The sequence below is a fragment of the Furipterus horrens genome, unplaced genomic scaffold (genome assembly GCF_987537825.1).
Source record: "Furipterus horrens unplaced genomic scaffold, mFurHor1.1.pri manual_scaffold_17, whole genome shotgun sequence".
NCBI lineage: Eukaryota > Metazoa > Chordata > Mammalia > Chiroptera > Furipteridae > Furipterus > Furipterus horrens.
The window spans coordinates 42,233,338-42,252,483 of NW_028327187.1; the positions used below are offsets into that span (position 1 = coordinate 42,233,338).

The 19,146-nt window shown below is 40.0% G+C and overlaps 1 pseudogene; it reads right to left on the reverse strand.

The window, feature by feature from the left end:
- Position 1: 1 nt before the first annotated feature.
- LOC149990901 (ubiquitin carboxyl-terminal hydrolase 10-like) lies at positions 2 to 12,006 on the reverse strand (annotated as a pseudogene).
- Between the last annotated feature and the right edge of the window lie 7,140 nt (positions 12,007 to 19,146).

Here is a 19,146-nt window from a genome sequence, read left to right on the forward strand (position 1 = left end):
ACTATGAATACCCATTGCTGTTCACTGAGTTAATCCCAACGGGTTGCAAGATAGTTAAGGGGTCAGATGGAAGGGTGACCTCCTCCAGTACCTTGGCATCTGGAAGTGGACTGAAGACAAGGGAGTTAATCCCAACGGGTTGCAAGATAGTTAAGGGGTCAGATGGAAGGGTGACCTCCTCCAGTACCTTGGCATCTGGAAGTGGACTGAAGACAAGGGAAGCCACCCCCATCTGCAGGTGGAATATACCAGAGGGCTCAGATTTGGTTCCAACATGTCTTATGAAGACCTAATTAGCTGTGCCGAGCATGTGGGCTGCTGTTTTCACGACCCAAAACATAATGGATAGCTTGGTATGGGAGGTCACAGGTTCATTCTGTGAGAGCCTGTTTTTCCAGGACAGCGCAGTACTTAGTCATTTATTTATTGTTTTAATATTTTATAGTATGAGGCCAAAGAAAAGGGGACAATTCTTTTTGCATCAGAAGCATTGGGGCAATTAATGGCCATCATTGGTTGTGCAGCGACTCCCAAAGTCATGAGAAGAGGTTGCTAAAGCTTCTTTAGTAAAGGAGTTTCTGATGGCACTTAGCAAGAGTACCTCTTGATTTTAATTTGTGAGTAAAAATTTTAAACCAATTTTATGATTTTTACTGATAGGTGACAACTTTATACTCCTAAGTATTACTAAACTGTGTACAATTAGACATGCAGCATTCTAGAAGAGCAAGCAGCAGAATTAACAAGGCAGACTTAAGGAAAGATCAATCATTATTTTGTCCATATTTCATTATGTGTAGACAGAAGCATGAATGCAATTTAAAATATTTTAATGGCAATAAAGTTACAATCACTCAGCTATGTGACTAACACCTAAACTACAAATATTTAATCTATAATGTATACCTAAGAAGCTTCTCATCACACAATTATTAAAATGTATTTTTTCCTGTTAAGAATCAGTAACTTACTTTTTGTGTTTATTTTTCTTTTGAAGAACTATTTCTTCTCTGATAACTAGCTCATTTTTATCATTTATCAAAAATTAAATTGTGGGGGATGAAAGTGTGACATTAAAAATGAAATAAAATTCATTTTCACAAATTTACAAGTATTGTTGCTGGTGCAGAATATATCCTACTAGGTAATTATATTGGAAATCAAAGGCAAGTTCCCCTTTCTTACTCAAGAATCAGCATTATTTCAGAATTATGGATTTTTGTGTATTTTCTCAAATCAAGTGACAGTCAGTTTCAACCAAATGATTTTGATTTGGAAGTTAGACGTCAACATAAATTATGTTATGCACAACCTCCAAGGCATCTCCTTTTCACTCTAGCTCATTTTTTCAAAATAGAGAGAGTTTCTATCTAAAATGCCACTAAAGAGAGGAAGGAGGTCAGTAAGAGTTGGTGTTCTACGAGTGTGTGTGGGGGCACACACAGTGCACAGGTGGTAACAGCAGGTCCACTTAGTGGTGACAGAGGAGGTAGGCTGTGCAATCAGCAGCGGGCTTCACCACCTGGTACTGGTCATCGACATGCAACCAGCTGTTGAGACTAATCTGGAAGGTGTCTGTGGTGTGCTGACCACCTGTCACACTGCTGCCGTGATGGTAGACTGCTGGTGTTACGGCTAAATAGGCGAGATTGAACACTCTGAAGCAGTGTATAAAGTTAAGCAAAGGATTTTTAATATTGGCCAGGAGTTGGGCAGACCCTGAGCAGGTCTCTAACATGCTCCAACCTCCAATGGAGTCTAAACACTGGGCTTTTATACTGGTGCAGTCTCTTTGTTTCTTCTTTGGTGGGAAACAGCCTTAGGAAGAGGGGGCTGTGCAGGACTGCAGGAATGTCTTGGCAGTAACAGGAACAGAAATTCGCAAGGCTAAAGGTTATCTTCGACGGCAGCATAGCTCTTCAGCCAGGGACGAACTCCCTGTGAGGCAATTTATTTTCAAAGGACTAGACATTCTGCAAAGCACAACCTTCACAAATGCTATAAACCAGACACAAGCAAGCAAATGGGAGGTGATAGAGGCTGAAGTCCTTTTAGCTTGTAAATCACTAATTGCTATAACACTCCTTCTTACATTCCTTTTTCCAAGGCCTTTTAGCAAGTCCTTGCTACTTCTTACAAAGAACATTTAAAGCCCTTACATACTTACATATTGAAACTTTTTACAGGGAATATTTGGTGCCCCTACATAATCCCCCCTCTAGTCCCTGGACTAAACCTATTAGGGACGTCTAGGGACTATAAGTAGGGTTTTTAAAACCCTGGTTTTCAGGAGGGGCTTAGTAGCAAGGATAAGGAGTTGGGTATTTATAATGCTAGCTTTCAGGAGCTGCAAGGAAGAAATTAAGTTTTCAGAAACAAATGATAATGAGTATACAACATCCCAAAACTAAAAGGGACACAGCAAAAACAGTTTTGAGAGGAAAGTCCATAGCAATACAGGCCTACCCAAAGAGGATAGAAGAACTCCACACAAAAATTTAACCCCACAGCTACAAAAACTAGAAAAACAATAATAAACAAAGCCCAGAGCAAGCAGAAGGAAGGAAATTATTAAGGTTAGAGCAGAATTAAATGACACTGAGACTAAACAAACAACTTAAAAGATTAACAAAAGCAGGGGCTGGTTCTAGGCTTATAAAGAAAAAAAAGAATCCAAATAAACAAAATTAGAAACAAAAGAGGAGATATTATGACCGATAACACAGAAATACAAAAAATTGTAAGAAATTACTATAAACAACTATATGGCAAGAAACTTGACAACCTAGATGAAATGGACAAATTTCTAGAAACATATAATTTTCCAAAACAGAATTAAGAAGTAGAAAGTCTTAACAGACCAATAACAAAGAAGGAAATTGAAACAGTAATCAAAAATTTCCTGGCACACAAAAGCCCTGGACCGGATGGCTTTACAGGCGAATTTTACAAAATATTTAGGGAAGAACTAACTTCTACCCTTCCCAAACCACTCCAAAAATTCAAGAAAAGGGAAAAATTCCAAACTCCCTCCATGAAGCCAGCACTACCCCAATCCCAAAACCAGGTCAAGACACAACAAAGAAAGAATACCACAGGCCAATATCGCTAATGAACACAGATGCTAAAATTCTGAACAAAATATTGGCAAACAGGATCCAGCAACACATCAAAAAGATTATACACTACGATCAAGTGGGACTCACCCCAGGGACACAAGGATGGTTCAATATTCGCAAATCAACAAATATAATACATCACCCATCTATGATGAAAACCCCCAGCAAAATGGGAATAGAGGGAGCATACCTCAACACAACCAAGGCTATATATGAGAAACCTGAAGCCAACATTCCACTCAATGAACAAAAACTGAAAACATTCCCCCCGAGACCAGGAACAAGACAAGGATGTCCACTTTTTTCCTTTTTTTTTTTTTTTTAAACCGTGTTGGAAGTTCTAACTACTGCAATCAGACAGGAAGAAATTAAAGACATTCAAATTGGTAAGGAAGACAAAACTGTTACCACCTGCAGAAGACACGATAGTATACATAGAAAACCTTACAGACTTTACGAAAAAACTACTTGACCTAATAAACGAATTTGACAAAACAGCAGGGCACAAAGTTAATATTCAGAAATTAAAAGCGTTTCTATATACCAACAAAACATTAGAGATAGAAACCAGAAAAAAATTCCATTTACTATAGCAACAAGAAAAACAACAGTATTCAGGGATAAACTTAACCAAAGAGGCAAAAGACCTGCACTCGGAAAGCTACACAACCCTGAAGAAAGAAATCAAGAAAGACACAAATAAATGGAAGCATACACCACATCCACGGATGGGAAGAATTAACATTTCCAAAATGTCCACATTATTCAAAGCAATTCACAGATTCAATGCAATCCCCATTAAAATACCAGCAACATATCTCACAAACCCAAAGCAAACACTTACAATTTAATTTAGCAGACATTTGTTAAGCACTTGCTATGTGCCATGCATTGTAGATTCAATGATTAATAAGAAAAGCAAATGGAATGTTAGCAAGATGATGGAAAACAAATTTCCAGACCCTTATGGAAACATTAAATTAACAACTAAGAACTGACTAAAATAAGTTTTAACAGCTTTGAAAACTAGTCAAAGATTAATAGCAATTAAGGAAATGACCAACAAAGAAAGCACTACATTCAAAATGATAGAAAATTTTATGGCACTGTACTTATTTTTGCCTTACCCTTTTTTTTTTCAATGTAGTGCAGTATACTTGGGAGGAATTAGCCTAATTCCCATTTTTTTTTTTCTTTTCTTATAAGGAATGTCTGAAGCCCCTGTATAATTCCCCTCCTTAGACTTAAGACCTTTTATTTTATAAGAGGACAATGGGCGAAGGTCTCGTGCTCTTCTAGCTGCTTCAAGCTGAACATGGTCGTCGTCCTACCTACCCTTGGGTCTAGGAATTTCTAATAAGAGTGGGGGTGGAGGGGAGTGCGGCCCTCCCTTATGGGGAAGGATTTTGCATAGTCCAGGTCAGTTGGCTGTCCCCGGGCAGCGGCATTCTTGGTTTCCAAGGGCTGGCATTGTTGGACAAATTGACATCCTTGTCATATTCTGGAGGCAACAGATTTGGCAACAGGGTTAAAAGGCATCATTTAACCCACAACCACTAGATGACAAAAGACGGAGATTAATTTTGCAATGTCCTACATTAGGAAAAGAAATGGCTTCTTTGGAGGAAGGTGTGCAGGGCATGTCACACCTGTCCAAAATTCTTTTGCTCACTATACTTAGCTAGGGCTGAGGGAAATATTTTAGGTTTTTCCCCCCCTCTCAGACCTTTAGGCCCTTTTTGTCCAAGTCATTAGGATAGATAAGAGAAATAAGTTTTTAAAGTGAAGCTCACAGACTACCCCATACTTTACCAACCCAACCACTTAGTTCAGCCAAACCGTCGAGTCTTAGGAGGCGACACTGCAGATGGGCTTCTTAAGTGAGGCCTATAAGTACAATTACTCAGGTAATGAGATCATAAGCTTATGCCCTATGAAAACAGAAAGAACACACATGTTAATTCACACAACACAATTCACAAACCAGTCTCCAAATCGGAGAGACTGTCTTATTGGGAAGACATCCAGTTGCAAGGCAGTTGACATTCTTCTTGCCTGTAAATTAAGCATCCTTGATGTCACAGACCTGGTTTAACATTTAAGTGAAGATAAACTTTATAGACAGTTAGCTGCACTGAGCATTGCGATTTTCCTTGAGTCACGATTTTTCTCCTTAAGATTACCCTCCTTGTTATTAAAGGAACTGCATTAAATACAGTTTTAATTTAGCCTGTTCATTTGCATAAACACAACAAGAGCAGTGATTGACCATATATGATTTTTAAGTCTACTTTGCTGGAACTTATACAAGGAACCTTCATGCTGACTACTAGTCTGCCCACTAGGGCACAGAAGCTGAGCCACACACCTGCCATTCAACCTTGCCTGTAAACACCTGCTTTTCCCAAGTCCTTTGGATTTTTCATTGTGCCTTGAGGTTCCTTCTAGCCATTTTTCAGGAAAGCAACCTTCGTTCCTTCCCTGGAAAGACTGCCATGAACCGCACAACCAACCAAGGTGTCAGGCCTTTTTTCTCATGGGCTTTTCTTAGCTTCAAAAGTTAAATCCAGTTCCTTAGGGCTTCCTGGTAACAACCAGAGCCTAAGCATGCCTCTTTCAGGCATATTATTCCGGTCAAAGTCTTGGTTAACAATACCTTTATTAACAACTGGTCTTTTTAGTTTTATGCAAAGAAACGTAATGTCATTACTTACTTCTTTAAATTGCCAAATTCTGGAGGGATCAGGTAGGGAGAAAAATATACAGTGGGAAGGAAAATCCTTGTTCTTCTAATATTTACTAAAACTGCATTTCCATGCCTTATACTTTCTTTTGTTCACTTTCCTACATGTGAAGTTTTCTTTTTTTTTTTTTTTCTTCTTAACTCTCTCTGGGAAACCTCAATTTTCCTTTCAGATTATATGGCTAATACCAATACAGACCCCTGGCTGGTTTGGCTCAGTGGATTGAGCGTCAGCCTGCGAGCTAAGTGTCGCTGGTTCGATCTTCCAGTCAGGGCACATCAGAGAAGGAAAACTCTGACTCCAAAAAACCTCCGCTGCCTTGCGGCATACCTCTTCAGGGGAAAGGCTAAGGGAGTAAACCCCGACAGAAAATCCAGAGCCGGAGTCCCTAAGGCGGTTTGACGCTGTAGTCAACACCGGCAACTCCTGCGGCGCACCTGAAGCCAAGCTGTATTGACTCCGTCTTTCCCTTGGAACCTTCAGCTGCGAAGAGAGGGGGGGTCTGCTTCATGGGCAACAGCAGACCCTCCATATCACCCTGCCCAGGCTCTGTAGCTTCAGCTTCACTGGAGAGGACACTCCAGCGTCATCGCAAGATGTCGATTCAACACAGGAGGAGACAGATACCGTGTCACTCCCGAGTCGGACTGCATAGCCATTCTCGGCGGTGCAGATAGACTCTTAAGAAGCTACACCATCGTCTCTCGAGACGGACGGCTGCCGACGACGACCAATACAGAGAATTCTAGACCTTTTCTATGTCTCCAATGGCTAATGTCAATTCCAACACTGGGAATTCCAAATGACCTTTCATGGGTCCCAAGGCTAAATGCCAATACAGAGGTACAGTAACCATACAATTAGACCACAAGTAGTTGAGGTTTCCTTTCCCCAGGTTTAAAAACTTTCACAACCTTTTTATACATTTTTATGACTTTCCACAGACCTTCTGCAACATTCACAAACTTTCCATATATTTACCCATTCAGATTTAACCATAATCCATTTCCAATTCTTGTTCTTTTCCACACTGTAAAGGACTCTACTCAAACTCAGTATTTAGCAGCTAAAATTTCCCTAGATTTGTAGATATTCTGCAGTTTTCTGAAGCTTCCTGCTTCTGCTTCTTCTTCTTTTCTAACATACACTTTTGAGCTTTCCCTGAGAAGTTTTTCAATTGTTTTATTTGACCTATTACTATTCTATTTAGGATTTTATTGGGAACCTTTTGTTTGGCCAGGACAATTCCCTGACCAGAAGGATGCTTGCATTTTTTATATTCTTATAGCAGCCCACCTGATTATTCCTCTTTCTTTCCTATTGAAGAGGATGTCTAGAATGGACATTAGTTTTATTCATGTGTAACAACACTTTTCCTTAAGATACAGGCACATTCCCCCTGCTGAAGCAGTGAGGAGACTGAAGGCCCTTTAGTTACAGCTTTAGAGGTGTTGCTGATTGGCACCCAAGCAGCTTGCACCAGTTTGAAGAGCGGCCTGAGTTTTAAAAGTGTCACTTTTTTTTTTCCTCCATGCTGGAGAGACAGACATTCTGCTGTTTCTGTAACCTGTAGCAAGGGGATTATAGACTGCCGCTTTGCTAGCAAATTTAACATTGCCCCTCCTTGCAGTTCTAGCAGGGAGTATTCAGATGCAAACTGAATTGCTAGAAGTTACCTGGGGTGGAAAGAAATGCTGCAAGCAATTTCTCTGGGGAAATTTTTTAGGAGCCTGATTCCTTTGGCCAGGGCTCCAAGGCAGCAGGAAACAGCACAGAGGGTCCTAGGCTTTTTTCTGTGACACTGTCCATATTGATAGCCTTGGTTTTCCTGTTCCCCACCCCCCTCTCCCACGCCTGCAGCTGTTTGAGAGATAGCAATTTGATCTGGGAACCAGGGGCCTTCCCAGATTACAGAATATGTTAAACTAACCCACGTTTGTTTGGCCTTCACTAGCCATCTGCAAGATAATACCTTTTTTTTTTTTTCTTAAAAAAAAAACAACTTTTCCCTTAGAAGTGCAGAGCAGGAGCCACTCTTTCAGGGCACAGCTCCCTCCTGCCTTGCTACTTCCCCCAATAACCCTCTCCTTTCTGCTTGTTGCATTTTTGCTTCCCGAGAGACACCATTTTACACTCATAATATTTAGATTTAAAGTACTCCCAAGGGGGGGTGGGGCTATCCGACCCCAAAAGCAGGCCACTCTGACCTACAGAATGTTTCCAGGGTGCCAGAGTTTATGAAGGGATTTTGTCCCCGGAACTTGGGGAAATTCTGGAGCACACAGTCAAGAACTGAGGGTGCAGGCTTAGACTGGCGTCCCCTTATGTTGGCTAAGGTGACTGCTACAAACATGCACTTAATTTGGATTACAATTAGGAGCTGGAACACAAGGCACAGGAGCAATTCCCCCCTCACGGCGCAGACAAACACGGGCTGGGAGCTCCCAAAGGAAGCCAAACAAATGCCCGCTTGGCCTCTCCTCCTGCGAGGCTAGAGCCCACTCAGACTCCATAGACCGAAGTTTGTGGAGGCACACAAAAAGGAGGAAATAACTTTTTTTTACTTTAACCTTAACATTCACTCACACATTCACTCAGAGGTTAAACAATCCCACCCAAACCCCGCCTAGGCTTCTGAGATTAGACGAACAGCGTCGGCTACAGGCAGCAGAACCCCAAAATCAAAAGAGCTCTATACAATCCAAATTAAGCTAGCCGAGCCTGCTTCAACAAATTCCCTGATCGGGAATATGTACCTCTGAGTCCAGAGGACAAAAGAGACCAAGTCTCAGTGGCAGTGGCCCAAGTCCGCTGCCCAAATGGGTTGCCACTCACCTGTCGCCGAGGCTGTCCTCTGTCCTTTGCTTACTCTAAACTGGGCCGTCAGGGCTTCTAGCAGCTCCCGAGTGTCTCCTGAAGGTGCAGGGAATTGCTCCCAACCGGAGCTTGCGACCGCTGTCCTGCCACACGTCAGCTAGACACACGGGACCGCACGAAGCCCCGGGGGCTCACCGAAGGCGGCACCGCTTTACAGAGGCATCTCGCTGGGGCCTCCAAAATGTTACGGCTACATAGGCGAGATTGAACACTCTGAAGCGGTGTATAAAGTTAAGCAAAGGATTTTTAATATTGGCCAGGAGTTGGGCAGACCCTGAGCAGGTCTCTAACATGCTCCAACCTCCAATGGAGTCTAAACGCTGGGCTTTTATACTGGTGCAGTCTCTTTGTTTCTTCTTTGGCGGGGAACAGCCTTAGGAAGAGGGGGCTGGGCAGGACTGCAGGAATGTCTTGGCAGTAACAGGAACAGAAATTCGCAAGGCTAAAGGTTATCTTCGACGGCAGCATAGCTCTTCAGCCAGGGACGAACTCCCTGTGAGGCAATTTATTTTCAAAGGACTAGACATTCTGCAAAGCACAACCTTCACAAATGCTATAAACCAGACACAAGCAAGCAAATGGGAGGTGATAGAGGCTGAAGTCCTTTTAGCTTGTAAATCACTAATTGCTATAACACTCCTTCTTACATTCCTTTTTCCAAGGCCTTTTAGCAAGTCCTTGCTACTTCTTACAAAGAACATTTAAAGCCCTTACATACTTACATATTGAAACTTTTTACAGGGAATATTTGGTGCCCCTACACTGGCAATAGTCTATAGGTTCTATAGCATTTAAAATTCTTATTTTTAAGTCCTGGAGAAAGAAGTTCTTGACTAATTTTAAAGTTTGCAGGATCTTTAATATTTTTAATAAGTTTCTGACATCCATCAGTCTTCTAATAAACAAATTGGTTCAGGTGCAGCACGAGGACAGGAGTAAGTTTATCTAGTGTCACTCTTCAACTGATATCAACTTCTTGTTTGGTTCCTGTGATATAACTTAGCAAGATTCTCTTGCCCACCAAGCTTTCCAATGCACCCTGGAATATATGTATCTTGTCAGACTGGATATCCAACTGGAATGTGAAAAATGGCTGCAAAGTGGCAGATTCTTTTGAACTCTGCTGGTAAACCACCAACCTGATATGTCCACCAAAACTGTCAGTGATTGAGATCTGAACAAAGTCCACCTGAAGAGTGACTGAAGTCTTATTTCTAGCTCCCACTTGCTCCTATTCATACTCACTTCCTTTTCCTGGTTCTTCCTGCTCTTCCTCATTCACTGAGTGGCCTTTGGGTCCATTGAAAATAGTAACTTGTTCATTATTTGATGAGAGAAGTTTCTTTAGGTTAACAATTCCCAATAAAATCCATTTAGAAGCCTAAATATTGCTCAGCATCATCCTGTTGACCCTTTTTAGATAGCATCTTCTTCATGATTATCAGGAGTCTATTAATATATCTGGGTTTAGCTCTGGCCAGGTAGCCCAGTTGGAGCATTGTGCTGCACACCAAAAGGTTGGGGGTTCAATTTCTGGTTAGGGCACATACCTAGGTTGTGGGTTTGATCCCAAGTTGGGGTGCGTACAGGAGGCAACTGATCAGTGTCTCTCTCTTACATCAATGTTTTCTCTCTCCTCCCCTCTTCTCTCTCTCCACCTCCTCTCAAATCAATAAATATATCCTCAGATAAGTGTGTGAGTATATGTGTGTGCGTGTGTATACATACACACGCACACACACACACACACATATATATACACACACACACACACACATATATATATATATATACTCAAAGGCAACTCCAGGCTGGATGTTCCTCCTGATTTTATGCCCAAGAGCTTGTCTGGGTTCTGGAGGTACTGGTATATTAGTAAACTCATTCATTAGCTTAACAAAGCTGTCTATCATGGGTGTTGACCTACAAGATCTTTGCACTTTAGAATACAGAGAAATGAACTTCACCTGGTGATACATGGGAGTGCAAGCAAGCAGTGCCTGCAGTGTAGCAAAAAGTAGCACCAGGTTCCTTTATTGATCAGTTATGAGGTTGCAATGATACTGGTTCATGCATTAGGGTTATATTCTCCAGGAACTGCAATCTTGGTGCCTACAGAATCACCTGAAACTGGAACAAGCCCTTCCTTGCCCTCAGACTGTTTTTCAGAGGCTAGGGGAGATATGACAGGTGGGGAATATTTGGCTTTTGACAGGGGCCACGGGTGAAGAGGAGAGCTTAGAATCATAGAAAAGACTGGCCCATGACTTAGGTTGACTGACAAGAGTGGAGCCCACCACAGAGGCCCAGTTATCAGCAGGAGGGAAAGTGCTCTCGACTTTAGCTGGATCTGAGTTGTGCTTTCCACAGTGTGCAATTCCATCCCCTTGGCAGCTGAGCACTCACCCAAGGATTCAAGTATTTGCCCTTAGAAACTCCAAGGTTTTCAGTAGTATCAGTCCCAATGTAAGAGTAAGCCACAGCTGTCCTCAATAGGGTGTCCCTGCCAGCCTCTGCAGGGAGGCAGGACTGTTCAAAGTCAGGCCCCTGGCAGCCCTCCAGCTGCCCTGCAGTCCTAGCATTTCTGTCCAGGGCTCAGGGGAAAGAACCACCAGGCACAGGATCACTGACAAAGTCTGAGGAGTCCTGAGGGCTGCTACAGGTCCTGGGTGTCCCACATCATATCGCCCATCAAATGCATCCTCTGTTCCCACACTGTTCAGGACTGCTGGACTGGCATGACCATTGACTAGGGCTTCTGTGGAAATACTACCCTCACTGCCATCTTTCTAATAATTATAATATCTAGATGGACTTTTTTCTTCTTTTTATGCTCTCTTTGTCTAAGACCACCTAAGATGCCATCATTTTCCAAAACTTCTGCCTCCGTGTTAAAACTGCCATCCAGAGCAAGGGCAGAGCCTGGGTACTGGAAGTGAATGAAGCTGTAGTTCACTTCTTTATATATGTCATCGGGGGTCTCTTTGGAAGTTGTGCAACTAAGAATAAATTTAGAAGCCTAAGGATTCAATGTGCTTGAAATAATGTAGTTGAAAGTTCTCTGTAAAGTGTCTTTGGCTTCGATTACTTCATTAACACAAAACTCAATTATCTGATATTCTTGTCCATCAGGTAGCTTGTGTGCCACACAGAAGTGTTGCATTGTATGAAGGAAGCTCAACTGAAGAGTAAGGAGTCACAAAGAACTGATTGAATTCATCAGGGCTAAAATCTCCAAAAATAACCTGTGGGCTCTAAAGGGCCATGACAGCCGTTTCAATGAGCCTACCTGCTCCCTGGGCTCCTCATGCAGCTTCCCTCACTGCTGCTTTCTTCTCCCCTACACATACACTGTTCAGTAAAATTTTTAAATGAGAAAAAAGTTGACACTGGAACCCCAAAAGAACTAAAAGATGTTGGACTTATGTGTCACTAATAAGTAAATCAAATGAATCTCTTTGGAGAAGGATATTATCAATGCAATATCATACTTGTGTTTCTGGAGAAAGATGAATGTATTCAAGATCAGATCTGCAAAGATTTTGTGTAATAACAAGGCTGTTGGGGTACCCCATAGGAAGCCTGAAAAAAGATAGATTTTGTCCCTTTGGAGATAGAAGCAAATTGTAGCTGAAAAGTTGTTGAAATAGACACTGATTACAATGTTACCCAATCTATAAAAGCAACATATTTACCTGTTGATTGAATAGAATTAATAATCCATCATGTGGCACCTTTTATCTTTTCCAGATTTAAGAACAAGCAAATTTGGATTGTCAAATAAAGAAGCAGTGGGAATAATCACTCCCTTTATTAATTAGGTTTTATATAATACATTTTAATTATTCAAGGCCCTATTTTTGGCTTACTTTGGACCATATTACCTATTTTTAACTAGAAGTCTGTGAGTTCTCATTATTACTATGCCAATTTGTGTTAAAGACTTGCTTTAATTTTAATATATAATTTATTATGTTAGAGCATCTATGCCCAATATGAAAGATTTTAGGGCAATAGGCACAATGACTATGAGAAATATAGGCAAGGCTACAGTTAAAGTAGACATTGTACTCTTTTATTTTGTTACTTTTAAAGATTGTTTTGGGAACAGTGTGTAAATTTAGTGGGATCCTCAGGTATAAGTATAATTTGAGCCCCAGTATTAAATCCATGAAATGTTGTCAATTATTGTATTTTAGCAAATGTTAAGTTAGAACCTAGATTGTAGAATTCACAAAAGCCAATCAGTGTGTCCTTTTCATCTTTTTTGTTATAGAAAGCTTATAGTATATAAAATTTTCTATATAAATTTTTGGATTTCTGATAAATCAGGTTATGGAACTTTTAAAAAGTTTAGTTACATATTGTGTATCTCTATAATTTATTATACATTTATATTAAAATATGCTACATATGTATAAATAATTTATTTACTTACCTTTTTCTCCCTGATGTTAGGAGATTATTTTTAAATCAGTAAGTACTCTACACCTTCCAATATGTTTGCTAGATCTAAAATATGTTCAGTACAGAAGGTTTCAAATTCCTTTTCCCCTCCCTTTGGTCTTACAGCTGCCTAAAGCCACAATTTCTTCCCCTCTGCCCTTTCCTTTCATTTCTTTTCCTTTCCTTCCTTTTCTTTTTTTTTTTTTTTTTTAAGACCACTTAAAGCTATGGTCTTCAGTTTCTGTCTCTGAATGATTAGAGGAAAAGAAAGGAAGGGGAAGAGCCTGATACCTCTAGGCAACTTCTTCCTGAGATGGCCCCGGTCCCAAGTATACTCAATCTCTTTCCCCACTTCTTTTTCTTAAGCAAAATCTTTAGAGTGGCTTACATCTCCAGGGGGCTGATGTTTTTCTCTTTCTGTATGAGTGCCTAACAAGCTCCTGGTGCCCTGAGTAGCCCTTGCTGTTCATTGTGAGCAATGACTTCTCTCTCTAGGGTGTTCCAGTGAACCGCAGAGAAGTTGACAGGACAGCACTAATGGCCTCAAAAAATAATAATGACCTCAAATTGTCTGATATCTGTTCTTAAATTTTGTTTTCATTTAATTTTAAGAGGGCAACTCTTAGCACATCAACAGTGAGGAGCACTAAAAAATGCCCAAGTACATTCCAGAAGATTTGTAATCTCAAATGAGCAGAGAAACCACCTCAGGTGGCTTACAGGGAGAAAGATTCAAGGTGATCCTCCCCCTCTTTTCTTTTTTTTATTAATTATATAATGTCAGGTATTGAAACTGCCAGCTATTATTGTACAGGTATAATGCTCCATTTAGTCCTGTTAATTCTTGCTTCATATATTTTGGGGCTCTCTTTTTAGGTATGTTTATGCTTATAATTATTATGTCTTCTTAATGGATCAAAACTTTTCTCAATATATCATGCCATTCTTTGTTGCTGGTAACAAATTTTGGCATAGAATCTATTTTGTCTTATATTAGTACAATGACTCCAACTCTCTTTTGGTTAATTTTTTTCCTAGTGGACCATTGAATTAACTGGTTATTTGTTCTATATTTAAATTTTTTCTTAGTAATTAATCAGGAAATTACAATGACCATTCCTACTTTGTAACAATCAAATTTGAATTAATACAAACTTACATTCAAATGTATATAAAGCCCTGCTGCACTGCACTTCCATTTTTCCTTCTTTATGTTGTTATTGTCCAAAATTAGTTCTTTATACAGCATATACCTATTAAAATAGATTGATTATTTTCATGCATTGCATTTAAATCATATAAAAATAAAAAAGGCAAAATCAAAAATTAAAAAATACTAGTTTGTATTTGCTTATATAGCTATTATTAACTTTTTAATTTATTTCTTCATCTGGTTTCGAGTTACAGTCTAGTGTATTTTCGTTTTAGCCCAAATCACTACTTTCAGTATTTTGTAAAGAGAAGATCTACTAATGATGAAATTTCTCACTTTTAGTTTATCTAGAAGTTTCTTAATTTCTTCTTTATTTATACATATTGTTTTGCCAGGTATAAAACCCTTGGGTGAAAAAAATTTTCTTTCAGTGTTTTAATTATGTGGCCTCACTGCCTTCTGGCCTCCATGGTTTATGATGAGAAATTGGCTGTTCTTTTTACTAATTATTCCTTGTCTGTAATAAGTCACTTCTCTCTTTTTGCTTTCAAGTTTCTCTGTTTTTGGTTTTTGACAATTGAATTATAACGTGTTTTGGAGTTTAGCTCTTTAAATTTATCCTACCTGGAATTGAGCTTATTGAATATGTAGATTCATGTTTTCATCTTGTTTTTGATGTTTTTAGACATTATTTCTTTAAATATTCTGCTTTTTCTCTCTTTTCTCTCTGGGAATCCTATTATGTAAATGTTCATGTGCTCAATGGTATTCCACAATTCTCTTAGTATTTCTTCGTTTTTTCTTTATACTTTTCTCTTTCTGCTCCTTAGCTAATCTCAGTGGATTTATCTTCAAGTTTGCTGATTCTTTATTCTGCCTGCTCATATCTGCTGTTGAACTCTTATAGTAAATTTTTAATTTCAGTTATTATTACTTTCAGCTCCAGAATTTCTATTTTGTTTCTTTTTATAATTTCTATTTCTATGTTCTATTCTTTATTTGTTAAGATATGCCTTTCTTGGTAATTTTTAGTTCTTTGTCCATGGTTTTTCTTTAGTTCTTTGGGTATATTGAAATCAGTTAATTTAATTCCCTTTTCTAATATATTCAGTACCAGAGCTTCCTCATGGACATTTTTATTGCATTTTTTTCATGCAAGTGGGCCATAGTTTCTTATTTCTTTGCATGTCCCAATATACTATGTTGAAAATTGAACAATCTGAATATTATAGTGTGGCAATTGTATAAATCATATTCTCACCAATATCTAGGATTTGTTTTGCTGTTTCCTGTGGTTTATTGTCTGCTTGTCTAGTGATTTATGGTCTATGTTCTTTTTCATATGTGGCCTCTGATGTCTCTCTTCTGATAATTAAATGGTCAGCTCTTATTTTGAGAGTTTTTTTAAGTACCTGGAGCAGAGAAAGAAAAAAAAGAAAGAAATAAAAAAATGGTCTCCCAGTTTTTTCATACTATATCTCTTTTAGGACTCTTCAGTACTTAGCCAGCCCATTTACAACTCTGTCTTAGCCTTTATTTGCTACTTACACTGAATATTTCAGTTATCTGGAGGTCAGGCCTTGGTTTTCTCTGGACTTTTCTGAGTTTATGAGCACTACTGCTCATGCACATGGTCTTCTTGAATCTGTGATATATTTGGAACCTTTTAAAATCCTTTAATTCCTCTTATATGTTCCCCCCAACCTCTTTATTCCCAGGTTTTCTGGCCTTTCTATTGCTTGTCCCAACTCTTATCCTTTGTCATAGCCTGCTATGGCTAAAACATCTTTAAATACTTCTGGAAAATACCACCTGGAAGTCACCCCTGCCCTGGGAATACACCTCATCAGGCAAAATAAAGGCTAGTTCATGTGCTTGTCCTTGTGAGCTACCAGGCAGTTTAACTCAGACAATCACAGTTCTTTAGGAATAAAAATGAAATCTTTTTTAAGTATATTTTATTGATTATGTTGTTAAGAGTAGTTCCAATTTTTCACCATTTGTTCCCCTCTGCCAAGTAACCCCCTTCCCTCCATCAATCCCACCCCCTTAGTTCATGTCCATGGGTCATGTGTGTAAGTTCTTTGGCTTCACCCTTTCTATAATATTCTTAACTTTCCCCTACCTATTTCATACCAACTGATTATGCTTCTTAATCCCTGCACCATTTCTCCATTACTCCCAGCTGATAACCCTCCAAATGATCCCCATACCTATGATTCTGTTCCTGTTCCGGTTTGCTTAGTTGGATTTTGTTTTTATTTTTTACATTAAGTTGTTGATAGTTGTGAGTTTGTTGTCATTTTAGAGTTCATAGTTTGATCTTCTTTTTTTTAAGTAAGTCCCTTTGACATTTCATATAATAATAGCTTGGTGATGATGAACTCCTTTCGATTCACCTTGTTTGGGAAGCACTTTATCTGCCCTTCCATTCCAAATGATAGCTTTGCTGGATACAGTAATCCTGGTTGCAGGTTGCCTTTCATCACATTGATTACTGCTTGCCAGTCCCTTCCTGCCTGCAAAGTGTCCTCTGAGAAATCAGCTGATAGTCCTATAGGCAACCCCTGTAGGCAACTCTCCACCTCTCTCTTGCTGCCCCCAGGACTCTGTCTTTATCTTTCACCTTTGGCATCTCAATCATGATGCGTCCTGGTATAGTTCCAGCTCACCTGGGACCCTCCGTGCTTCCCAAACCTGTATGTCCATCTCCTTCACAAAATTTGGGAAGTTTTCCTCATTTTTTTTTCGATTCTTGCTTTCTCATTCTGCACTGGTTGACTGTTTTTTTCTTCCTTATGTTCCAAGTCATTGATTTGAACCCCGGTTTCCTTCCCTTCACCATTGGTTTTGCGTGGATTTTCCTTCGTTTCACTTAGCATAGCCTTCACTTCTCTTCTGCATTTGCTTTACTCAAGCATATCTGTCAAGCCTGTGAGCATATTTATCACCAGTGTTTTAAATTCTGCGTCTGTTAGGTTGTCCATCTCCTCATCTGTTAGGTTGGCTATCTCCTCATCGCTTAGTTCTCCCACTGGAACCTTGATCCGTTTCCCATTTTAGGCCGTACTTCTGTGCCTCCTCATCTTGACAGGCTCCTGTGTTTTTTCCCTCTGTGTCCCAGGAAGAGATATCGTTCCTGTTATATTATAAGGGGTGGAGCCTTAGGGATTGGTCAGTAGAGGGTGACCTGTTTCACCAAGTTGTGGCACTGTATGTGGGGGAGGGGTCCAAGAGGGAACAATGCCGTCAGCCTAGCACTCACCCCTTTTCCAGGCACCTCTCCCACTTCTGCACCAGAACGGTGCCCCTCCAGCTGCTGCCCTGGCCGTCGTTCCCAGAGTGGGTGGGTCTGCGGACATTCTAGTACCTGGGGGCCCTTCAAACAAGCAGACTCTGCTGAGACCAGCAGACTCTGCCTCCAGCCCAACACCCACCAGTCTGCACAGTCAGAAGCAATGCGGCTTGATTTTTTCAGGTGCTGGGACTGTGAGCTGCTAGGTCTGGTGAGGAGTTGGGAATACTCCCCAGGTGTCCCTCCCGAGTTTTTAAAACGTGGGACTGTGCTTCCCACCAGCCCACCACTGCCACTGCCGCTGCTGCCGCCACACCACGTCCTCTCCGCCCGGGCTCCACTCCTCCTATTGGTCTGGATGAGTATTTCTTCTTTATATCTTTGTTTGCTGGACTTCCATGTAGCTTGATTTTCTGGAACTCCGGCTGTTTCCAGTTTCGAGGTAGCTGCATTCCTTCCTAGTTGTGGAGGGAGATGCAGCATTTCTGTCTATGCCTCCATCTTGGCTGGAAGTCTAAAAATGAAATCTTATAATTTAAGACAGCATGGATGGCCCTAGAGGATATTATGCTTAGTGAAATAACTCAGTCAGAAAAAGACAAATACCATATGATTTGACTAGTATATAGAATCTGAAAAACAGTAAATGAAGAAACAAAATTGACACCGACTCATAGACACAGAGAGAGCACTAGTGATTGCCAGAGGGAAGGTTTTTAGGACCTGGGTGAAAGATGGGAGGCACAGTTCAGAAGATGTGTGAAGAAAGTGAAGTACAAATTGGTAGTTACAAAACAGTCACAAGGTTATAAATTATAGCATAGGGAATACAGTCAATAATATTGTAGTAACTATGTATGGTGTCAGATGGGTACTAGATTTATTGGGCTGATAACTCAGTAAGTTATATAATGTCCAATCATTGTGTTATACACCTGGAACTACTATAACATTGCATGTCAATAGTAATTTAAAAATTTAAAAATCACTTTAAAAAAAAGAAGGTCCATAATGGTTACCCTGATACTTGCAACCTGCACCATTACCTCATGCTAACTTCCAGTCTAGTGTACAGAATTAACTCCTAGGCAAATAAAAAATGGAAAACTGGGCCAAATATATGAAATGTTTGTTTTTAGTGATTGATGGACAACAAAGTATCATGATCTCTGAGAAAGGAAAAAGGACTTACCTAACTTTCCATCTGGAGGAAATTTCTGGACCACACTGCAGATCTTCATGTTTTTGCTGACTTAACTAAAATGACATATGAGTTTTAAGAGGCTGGAGTAGTTAAAATTTGAGGAGCACAATACTGAAAAAGAGGGAGCTGCACTAAAAAATAGACCCAGTATTTTCATGAGTGAGTGAATGTCCATTTGTATCCACATAAGGTGAAATCCTCTAATGCTTGGCAACATAAAACTTTCAGAGCAAAACATAATTACTGGAGCTTTAAGCTAAGCCATTCCAGAACTCGATAAGGGCAAGGGATCATTTGAGTTCCTATTA